This window comes from Eufriesea mexicana, unplaced genomic scaffold (genome assembly GCF_001483705.2).
Source record: "Eufriesea mexicana isolate 0111107269 unplaced genomic scaffold, ASM148370v2 scaffold8420, whole genome shotgun sequence".
NCBI lineage: Eukaryota > Metazoa > Arthropoda > Insecta > Hymenoptera > Apidae > Eufriesea > Eufriesea mexicana.
Genome location: NW_016916180.1, coordinates 648,315 through 674,039, shown reverse-complemented (window position 1 = coordinate 674,039; position 25,725 = coordinate 648,315). Strand labels below are relative to the sequence as shown.

General features: G+C 36.8%; 1 protein-coding gene across 2 annotated transcripts in view; it reads left to right on the top strand.

Annotated features, from left to right (window-relative positions):
• The window catches only part of LOC108552917 (GAS2-like protein 1), a 97,792-nt gene that overhangs the window by 24,673 nt on the left and 47,394 nt on the right, over positions 1–25,725 (top strand). The gene's annotated exons all lie outside the window — the stretch shown is intronic.

Genomic DNA, 25,725 nt, shown 5'->3' with positions numbered 1-25,725 from the left:
AACCCCTTCACCACTACGGGTTGTGGGTATATAGGAGGGTATATACCGGGTGGGTTAAAAGTCGGATCGTTAATTTAATTTAATTTAATATATCTTTTTTTTTTTTTTTTTCTTTTTTTGGGGGGTTCTATTTGTAATTTAGGAATAGTGATGAATGAATAGAATTTAGGATTTGGAGATGCAAAAATTGAGTCGTTAATTTAATTTAATTTAATTTTTTTCTTTCTCTTTTTTTTTCTTTTGAGGGCCCGATTTGCAATTTAGGGATAGTGATAAACGAGTAGAATTTCGAATTTCGAGGAGATTTAAAATTCTAGGGGGTTCCTAATTTTCAGTATCAGTATCACTAATTTTGTAGTGCTCTGCGCCCTACCCCCTGTCCCCTTAATTTGATTCCTTTCTTTTTTCTTTTTTTTCCTTTTGGAGGTCTGATTTGTAATTTAAGAGTGGTGATAATTCAGTAGAATTTCGAGGAGATTTTGCTACGTGGATTCCTTTTTTGGCATGTAGACAAGTCACTAGAATAGTCGAGTGCCAGGAATCCACGTGCCTGGATTTTTACGTTTGCGGTGTCTTTAGGGATGCTGCATTCGTTCGAAATCCAAGAAACGTGAGGGAATTAAAACGAGCTTAAGATGGTAATGGAAGATATGTGAGGGCGTTACCGATCACGTAGCGTTAGGTAGATCCAGGGGGAGAGACTGTCAGGTTTCTAGAGGCGTAGTTTCTATATGCAATCGTTTAGAGCGTATTTGGAAATTTTATTGTAATTACATTATTTATCATTTAATATATTCTATATGATGTATATTATACACATATACTCATATAATATAGTACGAGAGAAAATGACAACATAACCTATAATTTTCATTATTTTTTGGAACTCCTATAGTATACACAAATGTATTGAAAATATTCCAAATGTTAATATATTTGTTAGTACAATTATTTGTTAGTGGTGGATGAAATTTAATAACAACAAGAATAATTATTTATTTAATTACAAAAATTAACAAACACAAATATTAGGTTGAAATATAATTAATTTATCACAATCACATGCTCACACGTCTTCTCACTATTAAAACTCAATTGCAACTGACGTATGCTAAATCACTCTCTTTTCTTTCGTTCTTCTTTCATATATTACATTAACATACACAATTCACACAACACTTCAGTCATTGCAGGCATACTCATTTATAATAATAACCCGAATTCGTTAGATATTTCCATCCCATGCATACTTGTTCCACTCATCCCAACACATATATATTTAAAAATCTATGTAACCATTACCACATTGTTAGTATAATTGTTAATGCAATTTTAAGTAATTTTATCCCAATATGTTTATCAATTGTATCCTAATAATATTCTTTCTTTAATTAAGAGAAATTACCTTTCTTTATAAAATCAAATTCCATTTATAATCTTGTGACTTTCCTATTTTTGTCGAGATACCTATATTTTCATAGTCATTGAGGAAACACTGAAATTCTTATGGTATACTATCATTTTGTCTCGTGCTATATGTTATGCTAGAATTTTCTTCTCTTTTTTTTCGAGGCTTGACTTTTCATTCACCCGGTATGCACGTATGCCATTTAAAATTAGCGAATCGAATGCAGCTGGTTATTCGGTTTCAAAGAGAGTTTGTAGTATTGTAGAGAGTTTTTAGCATTTGCCGGGAGAGGAGGTCTTGTTAGGAGGAAATTCAATTCTACTCGGTCGTAATTCAATTTTATTACGGTGGTGTTTCCGGTCATTAAGCGGTTGGTAGATTGTAATGTATTTGGGATTGTGAGCTAGAGAGTGGGATAAGGAAATTGTTCGTAGATCGAGCCTCCTCTGTCCGGCTGGCAGCTGCTGGATGTTCGGGAAATTTTTAATCAGCTAGAAATCTACACAGATACCTGATCGAGTAGGACAAAAATTATAGTAATTTCAGTCATCCAGATTAAACTATCTACTATTTTCTTATGAAAGAAAATTCGATAGCACGCTGCTCCATATTCCAATGGACAACCGTTATAGATATTCTCTATATGGAAATTCTGATTCTTTTTCGCGAACAGATTTCACTAACTTTCCCGTAATTTTATTACTCCGCATGTCAATAACGGGCATTAAAAATTGTAAAACCGAAAGAAACTACTTAAAATTGAAAAAAGGAACGGAAGTTAAATATAAAAATATAGTGTACATAAATTTAAATGGGAATAACAAAATTTCGCGTTATTTAGAAAAATTATTAAATCATCTATCAATTAACAATGAGCTTAGTATGATTTAACGGGTGGTTCCCAGATAAAAGAATTACAAAATTTAGAGAAATTGAAATGCTCAAAAATTAGAAGAAAAAGGAAGACAAATACAAAAATGTAATGCAAATTAATTTAAATAAAAATAATAAAGTTTCGCGTTATTTCTAAAAATTATTAAATTATATATCAATTAACAATGAGCGTAGTATGATTTAACGGGTGGTTCCTAGATAAAAAAATTACAAAATAAATAAAAACTGCTCAAAAATTGGAAGAAAAAGAAAGACAAATACAAAAATATAATGTAAATTAATTTAAATGGAAATAATAAAATTTCGCGTTATTTTTAAAAATTGTTAAATAATTTATCAATTAACAATGAGCTTAGTATGATTTAACGGGTGGTTCCCAGATAAAAAAATTACAAAATCAATAAAAACTGCTCAAAAATTGGAAGAAAAAGAAAGACAAATACAAAAATATAATGTAATTTAATTTAAATAAAAATAATAAAGTTTCGCGTTATTTTTAAAAATTATTAAATTATATATCAATTAACAATGAGCTTCGTATGACTTAATGGGTGGTTCCCAGATAAAAAAATGACAAAATCAATAAAAACTGCTAAAAAGTTGGAAGAAAAAGGAAGACAAATACAAAAATATAATGTAAATTAATTTAAATGGAAATAATAAAATTTCGCGTTATTTTTAAAAATTGTTAAATAATTTATCACTTAACAGTGATTTTGGTATGGTTTAACCGGTGGTTCCCAGAAGCTTCTTGAAAATTCCGCGCGTGAGTAACGTTAAAACGACGCGTGCAACAAATGTAGACATGCACACGTACGGTTAACTCGCACAGTGAAATATTAAATGGAAACGCATAGAAGCTATGGGGCACGTTCTTTGGTCGCGGATCGTGAAACAGAGGAAGAAGGATGCGTGTGACGTCCACCGGAAGCTGTTGCTTCAACGCCACTTGAATCACGAATTAAGTCGGCGCGTGTAGGAAACGCCGTGACACGATGAGGAGCGAACGAAACGAGCTTCTTCGTGTGCCCCTATTTTCCTCTTTTTCTCCTTTCGCACCCGTTACAACGGGAAATCGCGAAACTTCGTGTTCCTCGAATTGGCCATTGCAGAATTTTCTCATTAGCCGACATACGTATACCAGACTTTATTTTAAAATACAAAGGAGTAAAATGTTGATAATACCATTTTACATTCACACGGTTATATTTGTTCAAAATATCAGCCATTTTATAATTATTTTTATTACACTGATTATAATCATTTTTGTTATAGCAATTCGCAAATGCAGGGTATTATCAGAATTTTACTGTTTTCAAAATTCCCTATATGAAGTTCCATAAATATTATTTTATTTTATAAATATTGGGATTTATTTGTACACTCGCGATATTAAATTCTGCAGAATTCTTTGTGTAATAATAATCCCAATTTTCTATATCCGACTATATCCCTTCAAAAATAATTCCAAAATACATATACTCATTTCTAAAATAAAAAAGAAAATAGAAAAACGGACAAGCTATAATAACTCGACAAAAGGACGGTAACCCTGTGATTGGGACTTAAAGAAATACAACTCTAAATAAAAGAAAGCAAATCTACCTGAATCTTCCTTCATTCCCAACTTCATCCTTTTCAAAATACTCCCAAAACACTTGCAAAATAAGCAACAAAAAATAAATAAAATAAAAAGGTACACAAACAAGCATTAACAACTCGTCGTGCAGACGGTAGGCTTGCGATAGTGATTAAAAAAGAGCAATTGAAAATAAAAAACCAAATCTCTTCCAAAATTCTGTCAAGCACTCGCAAAATAAAAACTAAAAAAAGTAAAAAAGAAAGGAAAGAAGCATTAACAACTAGACAGGCAGACGGTAGCCTTGTAATTGTCATTTTTCCGCGGGCCAGTCCGGTTAAATGAATTCTCCGCGCGTGAAATAATCGGGGCCCACATCGTGCTCTCGAAACGGGTTCCCAGCGTGCGTCGCAGTGGCGCGATAAAGCGTGGCAAGAGCGGAGAATGTCGTCGGTGGCGCTCGCAGCGGAGGCGATCATTAGCCGGATCGGAACGGGCGCGAAACGCGAGAAAAATGGCGGCCGTCGAACTGGAATGGCGATTATTATTAACCGCGCCGGCGTCGATATACATACGGCCTGCGCAGCCGTGGCTTAGGGTTACGCGTGTAAAACCATCCACTCCCGTTTCTGCGCGGAAGGGAGGTGCTCTAAGAATCCGCGATAAATTTCGCGGAATTTACAATCGAGATAAAAGGCGAATTTGCATCGGGCGAAAATAACTAGTCGCTGTGGCAGCGATGGCGGCGTAAGTTCCCCCGGTTTATAGTCAACCTGGGCTAGCTTAACGACGCGCGCCTGTGCACAGGCCTCCAAAATGTTCGCAGCCATCGATACCGGTTCTATCTTTCGACCAGATCGTGTCCTGCATGTTGCTTTTCGATGTTTTCTAGTCCGGGAGCTGTTACTCCAGGGTGTGTTTAAGATGAATGGGTCGATAGCTTTCGAATTACTGATTGAATGCCCCGGATAAGGGGTATGGATAATGTAACGAGTATAAAGTATTCGCTTCTTATCGCAGATGTACATGTCGCGGCGAAAAAACTTAGGGTATCGATAGCCATCGTAAATCCTAGTTAACAACCCGAGGCTGCGCACGATAATCCACCATCTAGAACCACCTACGACACTCGACAGGCCGGGCTGGTACTACTAGCGCCAACTGTGGTAGTCGCCTGGAAACAGCCGGTAGATACCTGTGCCCGCTATAATCATCTCGACTATGTCGCTTTATGTTCAGTGAACGTGTATCGGCGCGCTGTTTCATTGATTCGTTCCAGATTTATGGCACCATGCTCAACTCCCAGATCATGCGATCCTTATTTCGCACGTGGGAAGGGAATGCGTGTGCACGGGGAATTAGGGGCATCCTATATTTCTGCCTATCGATGGTTCCATCGGACTGTATTTCAAATAATTCCAGGCTCCGTTCGCCACGAGGAAAGGACAAAACTGCTTTGGATAAAATTCGCGTTGGATTTTATGGGGATGGAAATATAGTTATGTGCAAAGCAGGAGAAACCAGGAATGTCAGAGGCTTTATGGTCGAAATCAATTTCTGATAATAGAGTGCACTGGTAGAGAAACAAATTTCGAGGAATAGGCTGTTCTTCTATAAATCGAAAAGGGAAGTCTGCCGATCTAAGTACAGATCTGACCCTGTTCTTACTCTTTATGGGTGTTATTTATTTTTATGGTATCGCTATGGTATTATATTTTGATGCATGTTACTCTGTGGACTCTATTCCCTATTTTCTTCATAGTCCCCGTAAGTTTAGGTTTATAATTAATATAATCAGGCACGAGTGGGCATGTGCATCAACGAAACAAACCCCCCAACTGTTTCTCAGAAGTTCCCTGTTGATGACTCTCTCAATAATCGTGGTTATTAATTTCTAACGTCATTCGTGTGAAAAAGATAATTTTTGAAGCTTCGAACCTTTGCGAGAAGCCGTAAAACAGATAAATTGAAGAGAATTCAGGACACCGTGTATATCAGCGTGCCTCAATCACTCGAACGTGGCATGTTAGCAGCCTGTGCACCGTCGTGCTTCGTAATACCTGTTCGATGGAGGTTGCAACATCGAAAGGGTTGAAATCGAGCCATCCCACGCGTCCGTCTGGTTCGCCTAAAATCCGCGACGATTAATTGCCATGGAGCATCGATGCGCGCTAATCGAAGCGGACAATCGAAGCGTTGGAGCGGCGTGTCCGACACGATCTCTGCCGACTCTGCCACTGTCAAACTAAATCCTGAAAGTCGAACCGTCGGGAGTCGGCGCTGCGTGTCGAAAGAACACGGCCCCGTATCTGCCGCGCACGATCGCGTGTGCCATTGAACGGCGCCGATAGAGCAGTCTCTCGCGTGTCGGATCGGCTGTCGGCAGCGCGAGCAACGGGTAGCGGCTTGGACTTTCACTGATCTACGAGGAGTCGATCGCTGGAACTCGATTCCCCGCAAACTGTCGCAGTCACGCTGTGTAAAATCGGCTCTCCGCTCGACGGGATCGGCCTCCATTCATCGGCACCAGCACTCCTTCGGTTTGCTTAATACGGCGACGGAGGAGGATGAAGTGGTATCCACGTTTTGGGTTACGTAGGCCTGTGATTTCTGGATTCTAGATGCATAGACGATCTGAAAGCGGATTTTCTCTTTGCTAGAATGTGAAAAAAGCTAGTCTAGGACTTGGTAGACCTGTTTAGAATATGGCAGATCAGTCTAGGGCTTGGTAGACCAGTCTAGGATTTGGTAGACCTGTTTAGAATATGGCAGATCAGTCTAGGGCTTGGTAAACCAGTCTAGGATTTGGTAGACTAGTCTAGGGCTTGGTAGGCAAGTTGAGGACTTGGTAGACTAGTCATGAAATTAGGTAGATCAGTCTAGGACTGGGTTCATCAGTCTAAGGATTGGTAGACTAGTTTAAGACTTAGTATATCAGTCTAGGACTTACTAGGTTTGTCTAAAATATGGTAGATCAGTTTAGGAATGGTAGATCAGTCTAGGACTGGGTTGATCAGTTTAAGGCTTGGTAGACTAGTCTGGGTCTTGGTATATTAATCTAGAGCTTGATAGATCACTCTAAGGCTTGACAGACTAGTCTAGGGTTTGGTATATTAATCTAGAGCTTGATAGATCACTCTAAGGTTTGACAGACTAGTCTAGGGCTTGGTATATTAATCTAGAGCTTGATAGATCACTCTAAGGTTTGACAGACTAGTCTAGGGCTTGGTATATTAATCTAGAGTTTGATTGATCACTCTAAAACTTGGCAGATCAGTCTAGCACTTGCTAGGTCTGTCTAAAACATGGTAGATCAGTCTAGAGCTTGACAGCTCAGTGTAAGACTCGGTAAGTTAATCAAAAACCAGGATAGATCAGTCTAAGACTTAACAGATTAGCCTAGGCCTAAGACAGATGAGGAAAATAATTGTCAAATTAATCTATTCTTATTTTTCTGTAATGAAACATCTCGGCCATACGATGTATCAAAACTGAAGTTGATTTCTACGTAGGCTGAGATCTCTACACGGTCAGAGACACCTATACACATTGAAAACAGTCTGGTGATTGGGCCCGAATCTCGTCAAAACTGCAAGGTAGACTGTTCAATTTCGAATAAAACCAGATCGCGATTCGAATCAGTCGGACAACCAGTTCATTACTCAATCCCACAGATGATCCTCCATTCCCCAACCGTTTCTGCATCATCCTTTCTCATCATCACTTGGCCTTCTCCAATCTTATCCTCAGCCTGAAATTTGCCTAATCTAGACACGTCTCGCAAAGTTCCATGAAATCGAAACAAATCGAATCGAGATCGGGGACTAACGAACCCAGTCGGTTGAAAGATGCCAGTACACGTGATTGACGCGATCACGGTGTCTCGGATTCACTTGGATCCACGTTGATAGCGTGAACAAGACGCTATAGGACTGACAGCCTATCTCCTCCCGTCAGATGAACTTCTCACGAACCTCTCGTTAATTTTACCGACTCTTCTCGTTGGCCCATAGTGATCTATTACAGAGTTAACTGGTCCTTATCGAGAGACGGAAAAATCGTGTCAACCGGAGAGAACGAGCCGTATCGAGAGCATCGGGGGTCCTTATCTCGGCTCGTACCTTATTACGTACCGCGCCCTTCTCTTCCACCTTGGCTCTCGTCACGGCTCGTAAAGTCGACGTGGTCGCAAAAGGTGGTTCGCGGGATTGGAAATTCTATGCGACCTGGGCCCAACGTTGTGTCAGAGGGAGACAGGGAGAGGGAAGGAGAGAGACGGAGCGGTCTGTAATCCTTTGCTGGCGCAATGGGGGCGCGTAGCCGATGTACCGACTCGGTTCCCTCTCCGTCTGCTCCTTTATCGCGGCTGCCTACTCTAAATATTTCTGTGGCATGAATTTATAACGACGACCGTCGCTAATAACGAGTCACGATACCGTGGCTGTTCCGAGGCCTATCCACGGCCGACCGTGGGCCAGGGTTAGGTGAACTGCTCGGTCTCGTGGAAAGTCGGAGGTGTTCGTCCATGTTGCGTGTCTGGACGGTGACCGGGTGGTTGGGTGAGACTGAGATATGAGCAGGGCTAATGGAGGGAGCGGGGAATTAGATCTTGCCGATTCTAGGGGTTAAGAGACTTTTTTAGATTACGCCATTTTATTACGTGCGTGCAATAAAGAACAATTTATGCGGAGGGTTTGAGTCGAAGAACAAGGAATTTTTTAAGTTTAAGCAATTTTTTAGGTGTTATGATATCGATTCTTATTTAATTTTTGGAACATTTAGTAGTAGAACATTTCATTTCTTATTTTTAGTCATAATATCTCTTCGAGAATTTATTATCGATTTCGTATGTGTATGTAATAGTGAATAATTTGTATAGGTTTGTCTTAAAGAATAAAGAATTTTTTGAGACTGAGGAATTTTGTAAATATTTTACAATCGATTCTTATTTTATTTTTGGAACATTGGAACATTTAAGAAATTAAATTTTATTTTTTATTTTTATTTGTAATATTTTTTCGAAGATTTATTATCGATTACGTATCTGTATATAGTAATGAATAAGTGTATAGGTTTACTTTGAAGAATAATGAATTTTTTGGGACTGAGGAATTTTTCAAATATTTTACAATCGATTCTTATTTAATTTTTGGAACATTGAGATTTAAAAAATGGGGTTTCATTTTTTATTTATATTTGTAACGTTTTTTCGAGAATTTATTATCGATTACATATGTGTATATAACAGTGAATAATTTGTATAGGTGTGGCTTAGAGAATAAAGGATTTTTTGAGACTTGTGATTTTTTAATTTTTGATATACTGGGATTTAGAGATTGGATTTTATTTCTGACTGGAATCTTTTGTTTAATTTGCGATGTTCTTTAGAGAATTTAGAGTATTGGTACATGTGTATTTTTAAAGTGGAGGGTTGGAAGAGTGGCTGGCGAAAGGGTATTCGATGAAAGTGCTCGCTATCTATACTCCGTCCGAAGTCAATCGCCACTCAAGGCCACTGGGGAGTATTTACTCCCCACCACTCTTCTTCCTTTCTCTCTGTTACCGCCACGCAACTTTCAATCTTCACCCTCAACCGATATCGTTGAACCATAGGTGGTCATAGCACTTTGGACTTTTCTGTAATCCAAACTTTGCAATTTCATTGATTTAAAACATGCACTGTCACGGGATACTTGCACAAATTCGATAGATCAAACGCAAACAGCTGTTATTCCGCCTATTTTCACAAGAATGGAAATGTCTAAAGAATATATCCTAATTTCAAACATTTCTTGAATTTTTCTGTTAGGTAATCCCACTTCGCAGGAATGTGATGTGTGCAGTGATGCACACTGTCAAACCATCTTAAAAAAAAGAAATTTCAAAACGATGTCGTTCATAACCTAAACAAACATTTAAAATAAAATTAACACCATTTTTTTACTTTTTTATAATTCTTTAATTTTATTAAAATTATTATTTATTATAATTATTTATTAACCCTTTGCACTCGACGACTTTTTGGCTAGAGAAAAGTAGAAATTCAAAGATTCTCTACTAAAAAACTGACGATGCTTTTTTGAGCAGTAAATAAAGAATTGTATAATAATAGAATTGTAGAATTATTTAATTTCGATACCTCGCACATTGTTACATTACATTAAAGTTGATATACTAATTAATATCGATCTTCCAAATTTTACGTAATGGTGACTGAAACTCACCTCTCGAGTGCAAAGGGTTAATAATATTATACAATTATTTTCAATATTATTTATTAATAATATTTGTTATAATTATAGCATTGTACAATGAGCCACGAAATCTGATATCGATCAAAAACTTCTCTTCTGCAGTTATTTTAAAATACAAATAACTTTCGATCGCGTCATAGTGATCCAATTCCTTGATAAATCTCCAAGTTCATCATAAGGTACAGTGAACTGCAAAAGAATGGCAAATTTCCGTGCGAGAAATAGGACATTCCTGGAAAGAAAGCTCGTAAATCGGTAATAGGATGTCTGTCCGTAAAATAGGAAGTCGCGGTAAAATTCTAGCCTTGCCCGGCGTTGGATTAATCAAGCACAATTGTCGGCCATCTGCTTTCCTTGTCCCTTCTTTCTCGGCGAATTAGAATTTACGGCTGCTCCATCGAGGTCTCGACTCGCGTAACGCGTGTGTCCCCCTTTTTCAGCTTCCAAGAATCGCTTTCCTGGACGAAGATGATTTTTTACCAATTAGCAGTGGAAGAAACTCGAGTCGCAGCCGTAATTGGGATTAAACGACGCTTGTCCTTACTCGATCGACGCGCGAATCATGCAAATTAATTGTGTCACGCTCAGGAGGGAACAGGCTAATCAGAGAGGACGTTGCTCGGTTTTCGACGTCCGTCTGACAAATCAGTGTCTTCCTAAATTGGATTGTTCCTTCTTTTCGCGCTATTTTCGGGCTTCTCGTCCGCAATGTAATTTCGTTCCAAATGGCTTCTTTAAAGCCACGAATTTTTCTTTTTTATTGTGGTTTTTGGTAGAAGAGAATTTAATAGACTTCGGGATACTAGTTCTAGAAGAGTCCGAAATGATGACTTACGTTGGATTTTGATGAGTAACTTCGATGAATTGGGTGTAATTTCGAATGTCAGGAATTTTTGAAAGTGGAAATTTGCGGCAAAGAAATTTGGAAAGTAAAAATTATGCGATAAAAGATTTTAGGAAGTAATTAATTTGCAATCGAAAATGTGGGGAAGTATAAAATTCGCAATAATAAATTTCTCAAAGGATTGCAAAAAAATTTGCAATACAAAATTTTGCAGAGTAAAAAATATGCAATCAAAAATGTCGGAAAGTGGAAAATATGCAATAAAAAATAACGTAAAATGAAGAATATGCAATAAAAAATATCGTAAAGAGCAAAACTCGCAATAAAAAAATTTGGCAAAGTGACAAATTTCAGTAAAAAAGATTGCCATAAAAGACTTGAGAAATTTAATTCGAAATTTCCTTAAAAAGCGAAGGCGAAAGAAAGGAAGCAATTATTCTAATAACCCCACGAACCCGATAATTAAAAATCGCAAAATTAATCGACGAACTTGATAACTCGGATCTGCCCGAAAATTAAAATAATCGTTTACACCAAATTTCCTCGGGAAAAAATCGTTCTCCTAACCCAATAACCCACAAACACACTTCTCGATATCCGCAGAATTATGAAATATCGTTTGATCATTCCCGCTAAAAATTGCGTCTGCATCGCTGGAGTGGAGTGGAAAAAAACATTGGAAATAAGGAATTCCAAAGCACGGAGAATCGCGTAATAAGGGCACGTGACTCGCATTTGCCAGTTCGCAATTCGCATTCTGACACGCGTGTCTCGCTATCTGCCCCAGGATCTCTTGTTTTGCGCGTTCGCAGGTTTATCTAGAACATTTTACATACATTTACATATAGGAGGACATTCAGCCTGGCGTCCTTGCCGGCTGATTATCCTTTTCGGAAGGCCAGGCCATTTTTATACTCGGCAAGGCCGAATCTAATCGGTAGACTATTCTTTCTGTCAGCTCCTATCAGCCCTTCCAGCAGTTTATCGCGTTCATTAACACAGACGCGCAAGATCGAGCCTGTATTCGTGGAATGCTCAAGTGGATATCACGTTCAATACACTCCCCGTGTGATATCACACACACTGTGACATTCGTTTATTTGCATCACGCATGGATACTTTGATAATTCCATTTTCGCGATAATTTATTTAAATCCTATTTCCACACGCTGGAATGTGTCTCTTTATTTCGAAATAGTTTGCTAATTGGTAGTTCAATTAACGCGGTTAATTTCACGTGTCGGTAGATACGATTATTAAGCCAGGAATGCGAATAAATTTCGAATCTTTTCGAAAACTAAATATTTCGATTGTTGAAAATAAGATACGTCTTAACGTGTATGCAAAAATTAATCTCTTAGGAGAAATAGATATATTGTTGGATGACTAACGATTCGTTGGAACTTAGTCACTAGAAGGGCCTGACTGATAAACGCAGATTTCAGACCAATTTCAGAGTCCAAAAACAATTGACTCATTCCTATTTTCACTAAGAACCAATGGTCATCTTCACCCCACCGAAAACTAGCATTATATAAACACCCACAAAATTTGCGAAAGGTCAGTTTTCATATTTTATCATCATATTTTATTCTCTTGCGATACAAGTGTGCAGAAGCTTGAGTCTTGTGCGATGCGTGATGCAGACAGTAGTTGACTGTCGAAAGAGTGTGTATTGCTCGAACCCTTCGACCAGGTTCTTATAGGCTCTATGACGACCAATTGCGTCACTCAGTCCTTCTTCGAAAAGTGATAATCTTGATGGTCCCTCGAAGCAAACATAGATATCGATGCAAGGTGACGCCATCCAAATAAAGACTCCTCTCACGATCGGCCATACTGACCCACGAGGCGTCCTCGTCCGAATTTGATCTACATCTAGAGTAGGGGAAGAAAGGGAAAAAAAGCAACAATGCTATTAATTAACCTTGATGTTTTCCCAGTCGTCAGTCTCAGTTTCAGTTTAATTTCTTTCCTCTCCGCCGACTTGTATTTTCCCAACGTAGCCTTGTTGCTAGAACTCGTATTGTATATTGAAATCCGGGTTCCAACAATATCTTTAAACTATGCGTCGAAGAGGTTATGGGATCACCTGAAGTGTTTATTTCACGCGTTAGATAAGAATTAGGGAACCAGGACGAGCTGCAATCGCATACCCTTTTTCTTCATTCTGGTTTTGACTCTCTTCATGCGACCAGTCAGATTACATTTGATATACCTTGCTTAGGATAGAATGAAGATAATTATAAAATACAGATAGTTTTTTCTTTTTACCCATAATCCCAATATAGATAATTTTAAGCTTCTTATGGTGGAAAGAAAACGAAAGGAAATACTGGAAAGCGAGGAATAAATAGAGGAAGCGATGGTCCCTTGTGTCGGATGTAACGTCTCATCTTTTGTGTCCCAAGGAAAAATTCTAAAGCTGATTTAAATGAAGCGAAAATTCGTTTAGAAGGTACACTTCGTTAATGTTCTTAAACGAAACGGAGAGACCGTGTATTATCCTGTGGATTAGTTGGGGGATAGGGAGATTAAAAGGCTAGTGTAGATATGCGAGTCCTCAAAGGTCCTAGACAGCGGCACCCCAGCGCCACCATGGTCGCCGCGGTCTATTTTCGTCGATTGTTTTTCCAGTGCAGCCCTGCGCAGCGCTTTTCGAACGCAGGGGAGGAATCGGTATATTTAGCCGTGAAAAAGGCCGGATGGAAGGACGACTGTCTGTTTATTTTTGGTATCCTCTGAAAAAAGAAAGTTAGACCGGCTAGACCAGCCGACAACAAATCGTTTTACCTCGAGTTCCGCCCTCACAAAGGGTAGCGGAGGAAACACGCTTCGTGGAAATGTATACAGTCTGCTAACAAACCTGTTACATTATGACCCCCTTCCTCGCATTTTTCCTTTAAAGTTTATTTAAAAAAAAAAACAAGGAATTAGTAGGATGTTTAATGATGATTTAGGTTATAATATTTTTATAGGTTAGGTTTTGTAAGCAAGTCTCTTGTTGTATATTTTTAACCACGTTTTAGATGTTTTTATAGCTCATTTATTATTTTTAATTGGTATACTTATGGGATAATATGATAAATTGGTTCTGGAATTATAATTAATAAGTATAGAAATTAATTTACTAATAAGAAAAAGAAAATATATTGAGATAATATTCGCTACATTTTTATAGGTTAGGTTCTATAAAGTTGTGGACTTATGTTATATATTTTTAATCACCTTCCAGATGTTATTATAGTTCATTTATTATTTTTAATTGGTATACTTATGGGATAATATGATAAATTGTTTCTGGAATTATAATTAATAAGTATAGAAATTAATTTACTAATAAGAAAAAGAAAATATATTAAGATAATATTCGCTACATTTTTATAGGTTAGGTTTTATAAAGTGAATTTATATTATATATTTTTAATCACCATCCATTTGTTATTATAGTTCATTTATTATTTTTAATGGATATATTCATAAGATAATAAGATAAATTGTACTGGAATTTTAATTAATCAACATTAAAATTAGTTTACTAGGAAAGGGAAAGAAATCATGTTAAGAGAATGTTCGGTGCATTTTTATAGGTTAGGTTCTGTGAACAGGACATTTGTTGTATACCTTTAGCCACCTTCCAGCTGTTATTATAGTTCATCTATTATTTTTAATATATATTTAGTGGGATAATGGAGTAAATTGATATCTCGACTTATATATGATGCTATGTGGAGAGGAATTTTAATTAATACAGGAAGCAATTGCCTGGCAGACATATTGCTGCGTTTGATCTTTCAGCGGTTGTTTGTTATCAATCTTCGTTATGGTTCGATAATTAAGATTAATCACCGTGATCTATGGCAAGTATATCGGCGTGCAACTTTTTGCGATCGATCGAGACCTACTTGGACATAATAACACGATAGTGAAATCGAAACCGAATCTATCATCTATAAGAGGCGAATATTTTTAATTGCTCTCGCTTTCTTTTCTCCCATTATCCGATGCAAAGATTCGAAACGATCGATTGCTGCACAAATTCGTTCTTGCGCCAAAATAGAAATTAGTTAGAAATTTAGAAATCTTCTTAATTTCTAATTTCTCGAATTTTTAATTCTCTCCGCTGTCAATCTCTTTCCTAATCGATAATTACCCTCATCCTCGATCATCTCTGTCAACGAAACTTCTTACTCGGCTGTTTGACAATTTTTGAACTGTCGATATTTTACCAATCTCTAATTTCCCGTTTCATACTTTCCCCAATTAACGATTTTTCTGATTCGCCACTTTCTCGCTATCATTTTTAATCTTTCCCAATCTCCACGTAATTAGCAGCATCGTTTTGAATTTTCCATTTTTCTAATTAGAAACTTCTAAATCGCCAAATTTTACAGCAATTAATTCGTCCCATTTTCTAGTTTTCTAATCGAGTTTATCAAGTTCGAGGTACGAAGCTGGGCTCTCTGCTAGAGATTCCACTATTCCCAGTCAATTTGCATCGCAAACATAGGTCAATGGACGCTAATTTCTGCAACATTGTAGCCGACGTAAAGCCCTGTTATCTCGAGATTAAAGCAAATCGTGATTGTCACGAAATGCCCGACATCGTGTCACAAGCGACGCGTCACAATGCTCTGTGACGGCGCTTGAATCGTTGAAACGGCTCCGCTTCAAACGAGCGTCGAGACGGATTAGCCGATGGAAAGTGCGCTTCATTCGGTGTAAAGTGGTCGTTGCATTCGCACGAAAGCGAAACGAGATACTTGCATACGCGAATTTCCCTCAAATAGAAACCGCATCTCGTATTCTTAAACAGTTGCGCGTTATCCAGTAGACCATCGGCCATTTGTATCATCCTAACCTCAATTATGAAACTCGCAATCTATTTGCTACGTTGTCGCTTATTTCTCGCTCTTAATTACGTTTGGTTACCAAACTCGTGAATTTCCTACCAAATCGCCAATTATTTCTATGCTTCTGGGCAATCCTAACCTCAAATAGGTAACTTGGAATTTGTTTATTAGGTTTTGACTTATTTTATGCTTTTAATTACGTTTGCTTACCAAACTCGTGAATTTTCTACTAAATCGCCAATTATTTTTATGGTTCTGGGCAATCCTAACCTCAAATAGGTAACTTGGAATTTGCTTATTAAGTTTGGCTTATTGTATGCTTTTAATCATGTTTGGGTACTGGACTCGTGTGTTCTGGATTGTGTTACCAATTATTTCTATGGTCCTGGGGAATCCTAACCTCAAATAGGTAATTTGGAATTTGTTTATTAGGTTTTGACTTATTTTATGCTTTTAATCACGTTTGGGTACTGGACTCTTGTGTTCTGGATTGCATTACCAATTATTTCTATGGTCTTGGGGAATCCTAACCTCAAATAGGAAACTTGGAGATCGTTTATTAGTTTCTGATTTATTTTATGCTTTTAATTACGTTTAGGTACAGGACTCGCGTGTTTTGGATTGCCTTACCAATTATTTTTATGGTCCTAGGGAATCCTAACCTCAAATAGGAAACTTGGAGTTCGTTTATAAGCTTCTGATTTATTTTATGTTTTTAATTACGTTTGGATAGTGGACTCACCAATTATTTCTATGCTTTCTCGAAATCCTAACCTCAACAGTGGAACTCAGAACCGACTTGTCGTTTATTTCTTGAATAATTATACTTCGTGGTGTCTCATCAATTATTTCCGTAGTTCGTGAAATCTTAACCTCAATTAAATCCATTCTTCTTCGTCTTCATTCTTTTGTCAGAAGATCATACATTCGTGGAATACTAACCTCAATCAGGAAACACGTGTGCATTTAAATAAGTGATTCAAAATTCCATGGAGGTCCTAATCTCTATTAAATCCATTTTTACCAAACCATCCGAGTGTTGCACCTACAACAAGTCTAACCTCAATCACCGAGCACACGTCGCTCTAAATAATTCAAGCAATCCACAATTTCCGAGATCCTAACCTCAACTACATTCTCTGCGTCGATCTGTGTAACTCTACAAATTAATATTTTAATATTTTAATTCTCATATTCTATACTACGCTATACTTACCCTTTATTTAATATTCTGAATTAATTTATTATTAAATTATCATCGATATCCACATTATATTTACCCTTTCACGAATTCCATTATCGTTTCTATGAACCAGATATCGATTATCAAACTCTCAGTGTAATCGATTGAACCACCGTCGATATCTGCGATCCTAACCTCAACTTCCAAACCTATCTCGATCGAAGGCTAACTTAATTATCTGTCTGGCGGTTCTTCCATCGCGGTACACTCGTCGAGATGAATCGAACGAACTCGCAGTCGGTCGTATCGCGTCATAAATATCTATTTACCGGTGGTATTGGTTTCGCCGTAATATATTGCGGTGTTCGACTGGTTGAAGGCAGTTTTCCCACCGTGTGTCGGCTGTCACGGAGTAATCGACATCAGCTGGCTATTAAGTAATTGAGCGCACAATTGCCTGGGCAAAATAATCCGCGGCGTAATTAATGACTACATACTTATTGGAGATAGTGTATCGTGGCCTCTTGTTGGATTCGCGTAACGAGATAACCGTGTCTAAGGAACGATATTGCATGCGCTTTCTTGGCTGCATACGTGCACAAAACACATAAAGTAGGGAAAACTGCGCAGTAAAACGTGTGATTTACCTGATTTTCCGATTGTTGTTGTAACAAATCCTTGTTCAGATTAGGTTAGATTACTTCAAGTATTGTTAACGATTTTTCTATCGACGAACAGGTGATACGGTTATACGTCGATAGACAATAAGTGAAGTTTGCGCAATTCCAGATTTATAGCTTTTCTTTAAATCTTTTATTTCGCTGAGATAATTTGCGATATCTGTATAATCTGCATTTTTCCTTCTCTTCTAGTTTGGATAAAAATAGGAGAAAGAAATAAGTGGATAACCATTAGGAATTTTCTATTTTCATTCTGCGATATATACTATATATAACTTTCATTCAAAGAAATATTTCTTTTACCAAGAATTATATAAAATTATAGATTATATAAATTAAATATCCGAATTCGCGGAAATAGAAGTAAAAATATATTTTTCAATAATTTTATGACGTATACTGTATAACTTCCATTAAAAAAATATTCCTTTCACCATCACGGTTTTAAAAATGCTCGAAATTTCAATCTCTGTCGATGAATTTCATACGAAATTTTCAAATCGTATTTTTAAAATTGATATTCTAATTTTTCAAAAAATCCACTAACAAAGCCCTATGCGTTCCAGCAACACGGTAGTTAGACGTAGTTAGGTCTTAAAGTGAAAGGAAAATGGAAGTTGGTCCGCGGGACTCGCTCCAAAACGCGAATAACGAACCTGGTAATGGCTTCCGAGCGTGAAAGAATAGCCTGTAGTTTCTAAGACGAACCAGGGAAACGTTGCACGGTAGAACGAGTTAAAAAGCGGAGGTTTTCTATTCTTACGGGGCATCGCGTTTCCTCTTTTCACCATGGGCCCCGTAGAAACTTTTCCGACTCTCCTTTTCCCATGCGTAAAAACTACCAATTAAAGTTGGCCATTGTGCGGCGCGCAATTGCGCATGCGCCGTGTTGCGAGCAACAAAAACGGAAGAGGTTCTTCGCGCGGACTTCCGTGACACGTGAAAAACTAACATGATTCACAACACTTGTGTCAGCCACAAATTACACCGTGAAACGTGAAAGTTCTAATATTTATTGTCTTGGAATAGATGGCTGGCATGATTGGAAATTCGTTGTCAGTCGCTAATGGTTCTTGCGGTCCCCGGGCTCCTGTTATTTAAATTCCACGGTTACGTTCGCTAGGTTTGGAATATTTATTATTAATTGGTTAGAGTACCTGCCTTACTTCTTCCACCAGTCAGTTATTTACAGAGACTCCATACCGTGCAATGGATATCGGAGAAAGTACTTGAAAGGAGGAAAAATGGAAAAGGAAACCAAAAGGTTGATCTATCCCTTTTCCTAACCTAAATATAGAAATAAAATAAATAAAAAGAGGGAGAAAAATGAAAAAGGAAAGCAAAGGATTAAACTGTCCCATTCCCAAACTTAAATAAAAAATAAAAAATAAAAAATAAAATTAAAACGGAGAAATATGAAAAAGGAAACCAAAAGGATCTATTCCTTTTCCTAACCTAAATAAGGAAATAAAATAAATAAAAGGAGGAATAAAAATGAAAAAGGAAAGCAAAGGATTAAACTATCCCATTCCCAGACCTAAATAGAAAAGAGAAAATATAAATTAAAACGGATAAATATGAGAAAGGAAACCGAAGGATTAAGCGACCCCTTTTCCTAACCTAAATAAATCCCCAGAAAGTGACACAAACAAAGCTGCCAGTTTAGGAAAATAACGGATATGACAGAGAATTAAGGAAGAATAGAAAAAGGAAGGTAAACAGGGTGAGAATAAGGGGTGCGAAGATCGGCAGGGGGTGAGAGAGGAAGCCAACGAGCTGGCCGTGGCAAATAAAACAAACCGCGTCGCGTTACGCTTTTCTCCGCGGCATTACGGTTAACGACGCCGCGCGCTGCTCCCCTGACTGCGTTGCGCGCCTCTTGCGGGCTCCGCTCTAATTTACGATGTTGAATGTGCACCAGCCATTTTCATTAAGCGCGTTTGCCCACGGTAGTCGCGCGGCCCAGACGACGACACTGTGCCCGAACAGGGAACAGAGACGAAGAGAGGGGGGGTCAGAGGCCACATAATGTGACATCCTGCCGTCAAACTCTCATCTGCCGGGCATATTACCATATGCGGCACTTCTCTCTTCTCTTCTCAACGCTCCTCTTCCTCTTCCACGGACCAGTGACTCTCATCCCGAATACCCCCTTTCGTGAGTTTCGAGTTATCTCGACGACTTTCGACTTGTTTTACACGCAGTCCTGCATAATTGCCACTTCGGAGGGAGTCTTTCGGCGTAGGCCCGATGCACTCGATCCTTTTTAACCCTTTCGGGCTACCTCGCGTAATTGAGGGCGTTTATGGTAGGCTGGGTAGGAGGGTGGAGCTCGGTTTCAGTTTTGCAGGTTTCTGGGGTACAGTCGGGTGGTTAGGCTGATTTGGTAATTTGCCGTTTTTCCTGGTAATGGGGTAATTGTGGATGAGAGGTCGTTTGGGTTAATGTTTGGGTCGGGTGCTTTATTGGAACTGGTCAGCTATGTTTTCTCATTAGGATCTTTTTTAACCCGATGTAATTATGTCGCAGGGTTTGTTTTGCTTTGTATAATGTGCGTGGGATATGTCTTTTTTTAATGAACGAATAATCCGGAATTTTGGGATGTGATGTATTAGTATGTTTAGGTATGATGTAGGTATGATATAGGTATACGCCTTGTGCGCTGGAGAGTCGACGCGCAACTGCTGGAATTCAGGGTTCTGTCTCGCGTATATAGGCCCTTAGGTCAAGCAGGTATCTCTACTAATGATCGCAATGCTATACTAATTGCAATAAATTAAAATCAATTTAGATTATAAATTGATACTACGTATATTAATTCTATTAAACGTAAGCATACATTATATATATTAAAATTAACATTATGTACTTTGGGTTAATGTTTGGGTCGGGTGCTTTATTGGAACTGGTCAGCTATGTTTTCTCATTAGGATCTTTTTTAACCCGATGTAATTATGTCGCAGGGTTTGTTTTGCTTTGTATAATGTGCGTGGGATATGTCTTTTTTTAATGAACGAATAATCCGGAATTTTGGGATGTGATGTATTAGTATGTTTAGGTATGATGTAGGTATGATATAGGTATACGCCTTGTGCGCTGGAGAGTCGACGCGCAACTGCTGGAATTCAGGGTTCTGTCTCGCGTATATAGGCCCTTAGGTCAAGCAGGTATCTCTACTAATGATCGCAATGCTATACTAATTGCAATAAATTAAAGTCAATTTAGATTATAAATTGATACTACGTATATTAATTCTATTAAATGTAAGCATATATTATATATATATATTAAAATTAACATTATGTACATATATACATAATATTATATATATTAATTTTAATTGTACATAATATGGTAAAATTAAAATATACATTTTTTTACTGGAGACTAAATGTAAACAGTTAATGATATTATTATATAATGATTATATTATTATATCTGATTGTTATATAATATATTATTATTATATAATGATTATTATTATTATAAACAGTTATCACGATATTAATTATAAAATTGTTGTATTTAGGAGTATTTTTGGACACGTGACCATTACTACTTTTAGTCCCATAGATCAATGGATCCCTTTTTAGAAAGCGTCTTCAATTATGATACATTAAATCATACAAAGTTCACGTGTCTCGTCATCAGACATGTGCATCATCCGTAATTGACGAATTACATAAGTGGCAAGAAATTGTACTTACTTCCGGTCGCAGAAAAATATTTCTTCGCGACACTTTCTCCAATGCCATCATCAAGCGAGCATTCCCATTGGCGTGATAATTTTACGGTTTTCTTCGAGTGATCGTTAACCAGTGCATATCGACAAGTATTTAGGACAAGTCCAGCGTTCCAGACGCTGGAAGGGCCCGTATCTCGTAGTCCCGCGCACGTGGAGCCCATAAGGCGATGGTATGCGAGCGGTTCCACGGCTGGAGCCGTCCAGCACTCGTAAAAATTCTATCTAACAGCATCCGGTCGGCCGTCCCAGCCCGATACCTCCCCGGGGATAATATAGAGATTAGGCGAACGTGTCAACGGCCTAACCGGCCGTCGTTTCGCTCGCCTTTGCGACTGGAAATCCAGCGACCGCGACAAGAGTGGGCACAATCGTTTTCGTCACGCTCCTCACTGGCGGAAATCGATCGTTTTTATCCTCCCATAAAGAATTTTTTAATCGTCGGTTATGGTCGACGTTGGGCACTGTAAAAAGTATTTCATTCGTGCTTCAGTTTTAGAAGGAATTTTAGAATTGATTTTAAGATTAATTTTAAGGTTAGTTTTAGGAACAAGTTTTAGATTTGTTTTGAGGTTAGGTGTAGGATTAATTATTGGGCTAATTTTAATGTTCATTTTATAGTTTGGAGCTGTAGAATTAATAATAAAAGTATTTCATTTGAACTTCAGTTTTAGAACGAATTTCAGCATTGATTTTAGGATTAATTTTGAGGTTAGTTTTAGAAGCAATTTTTAGATTTGTTTCGAGGTTAGGTGTAGAATTAGTTATTGGGTTAATTTTAATGTTAATTTTATAGTTTGGAGCTGTAGAATTAATTTTGAAATTATATGACTAATTTCAAAACTAATTTTTCAAATAATATTGAGGTTAATTTTGGGGTTAATTATAGCACCGACTTTTGCATTCATTTTGAGGTTAGTTTTCGAATTAATTTTCGTGTTAATTTTAAGCGAGGATGATGAAGTGTTCTTTGGGAACTTGTTTTTCAGAATTTCTAGAGAAATTGGGTTGCTTTCGACTCTAGGAATGAAGCGAATGAGTTACGAATCGATTCTACGTCGTCGATTTCGGAAATTTGCCGTTCACATGGACGGGCGGAAATTAATTCGGGGAACAGTTATGTCCTATTCCGGTTTCGAGCTGGTCATCGTTTCTCTCGCGCCGTTTCTAGCATTTCGCGGATGTTTGACTTTGCTTTTGGTAACGAGACTGACTCAGAACCTCGTTTAACATCTTCGAAATTTATTCGGTAATCGTGATCATTATTAAGTCCCAAATTCCTTCCTAATTCCTATAATATTTTATTTATTACTTTATTCCTATAATATTTTGCCTAATGTATTTCCAAATAATTTCTATTAATTTTTTAATTTACCTTCCAATGTTTTACCAAATAATTTCTTTTACATCTTCTAATTCATCTATTAATTTTTTATTTAATAATTTCTATAAATTTTTTAATTCATTTACCAATATTAAAAATTTTCAAGTTTGAACAATTTATAGAGTAATAAAAAATAGGAAACAATTATTTGAAAGGAGAGAATTGTCTAATTGTAAGCCGAAATTGAAAGGAATTTGAAATTCTCTGTAAGCGTGGTAAACAAAGGGAATTCTTAAATTAGTTCGAGGAAAAGCTACTGGACTCGAGTTCTATGCTCCCAGCGGAGATTATTGAAATTCATAGTAGCGTATCGAGACAGGAAATGAAGAATTACGGAACAATCGATCAGCGTCTGCCAGCTGACCTCTTTAACTGCTTTATCAAGTCGCCTGAAGTCGGATTAACAACGGCGGCACTGGCAGATACGCGGCATGAATCGTACGAGAAGTTTGCTCAATAGAAAACGACCGCTACTGTATAATTGAGTTTTGAAATGCTCCAATTGCATAACCAATGACTCGATAGGTCGCTTCTGTTCTCGGAAATTCGATCCGATTTTTCGCAATTCGTTAAAACTTCGTTCAAACTTCGAGAATTTCAATTTTATCATTTCCCCCAAATTTTTAAATTTCGATCATGGTCCTTTGCCAATAATTATAACGACGAATCTCTACATAATAATCCCATGTAAAAAGGAAAAAAGAAACGAGCACAAATAATATTTTTTTTATTAAAGAAATTAATACATAATTGTTCTCTTGCTTTAATAATTAATATTCCCAAAAATTTTCATTATTATCAAATTTTATTAATATTAAATTAAATTTTCCTTATTAAATTAAAATTCTTTTCTTATTTTCCTTATTAAATTTTCCCCCTTATCGAGCCAATTTTATCGATTTTAAAATCGTTTTAAATTAAGTTTCGAATTTTATTAAGTACACCTTATTAAATTTCACATTTTATCTATTAAATTGCAAAAATGGAATAAAATTTAGTACACGGTAATTTCGTAGAAAATCACCTGTATTAAAGAAATTAATACAAAATTGCTCTCCCGCTTTTATAATTAATATTTCCAAAATTAAGTACACTTTATTAAATTTTCCTCTTTATCGATCCAATTTTATCGATATTGAAATCGTTTTAAATTAAGTTTCGAATTTTATTAAGTACACCTTATTAAATTTCACATTTTATCTATTAAATGAGAAAAATAGAACAAAATTTAGTACACGGTAATTTCGTAGAAAATAATCTGTATTAAAGAAATTAATACAAAATTGCTGCTCTGCTTCCATAATTAATATTTTCAAAAATTAAGTACACTTTATTAAATTTTCCTCTTTATCGATTCAATTTCGCCAAATACATCTTATTAAATTTCATATATCATCGATTCAATTTTCTCCGTTAAATCGTGAAAATAGAAGAAAATTTGATACACGAGGATTTCCTAGAAAATAGACTGTAAATTGCCAGCAAAACGCCAAACCAGTTTCGAAGTTAACGTTAATCGTGGACAGCTCGTACGTGGTGCGGTGAAAGTGAGATGAGGAGGCATTAATCCGCGTAACATTGACCTCCTGAGTGTCGGAAACTAGTCGAACGAAGAACAGAGACGAAACGACAAAAAACGGAAAAAGGAAAAAAAAAAAAGAAAAAAAGATCCGGACGACTAGTAAAAATTTCGCAAGGTGTACAACTAATTAACTCGATGTCGTACCGCAACCTATTTCTTTTTCCTGCTCGTTGCAAGCAAGAGGAACACCGAATACCGAGTGCCTTCTGTTGCGGTGGAAACCACATCTGTCGATAAAAGTTTCGTTTCATTGTAGACCGAGTATAGGGTTACTTGTAGTTGAGCTGAAACGTTAATGGAAATCTCTGGCGATACTAGATATTTTATGTTGCCACTGTTGACCTTTCTGGCGAATTTTTTTCTTTTTTTCATTCTTTTTTTTACTTTTTTTTTTGAGGTAGTACGAAGTAAATAAGAATCGAGGACGAGAAAAACGAGACTCGTTACGAGAGTGAACTCGGTGATCTTTGGGAGAACATGACGTTTGATTTGATAACGAGAAGCTTTCGTTCGAGTCACTTTTCAAATATTTGAGATACTTGACTGGATTTAATGTGGGAGTTTCAGTGGATTCGAGTGCCAGGTTGAGGATATAATATATATCTATATATATATTCAATCATAATTTGGTTTTGTTTAATTTCTGGCATTCGACGCGTTTTAAATTAATTACAGTTTGCAATTTAATTCGAATTTGAATTTGAATTACTTTATTTTTATTTAAATTCGAGTTTCAAGTTTGATTGCCTGGTTCTAATGTAGGTTCAAATTTAATTTAGGGTGATATTATAGTGAATTTCAGTGGATTTGAAAGCCAGGTTGAGGATATAATATATATCCATATATATATCCAACTATAATTTGGCTTTGTTTAATTTCTGGCATTCGTCGTGTTTTAAATTAATTAAATTTTGCAATTTAATTCGAATTTGAATTTCAATTTGAATTACCTTATTTTTATTTAAATTCAAGTTTCAAGTTTGATTGCCTGGTTCTAATGTAGGTTCAAATTTAATTTAGGGTGATGTTATAGTGAATTTCAGTGGATTTGAAAGCCAGGTTGAGGATATAATATATATCCATATATATATCCAACTATAATTTGGTTTTGTTTAATTTCTGGCATTCGTCGTGTTTTAAATTAATTAAATTTTGCAATTTAATTCGAATTTGAATTTGAATTACCTTATTTTTATTTAAATTCGAATTTCAAGTTTGATTGCCTGGTTCTAATGTAGGTTCAAATTTAATTTAGGGTGATGTTATAGTGAATTTCAGTGGATTTGAAAGCCAGGTTGAGGATATAATATATATCCATATAT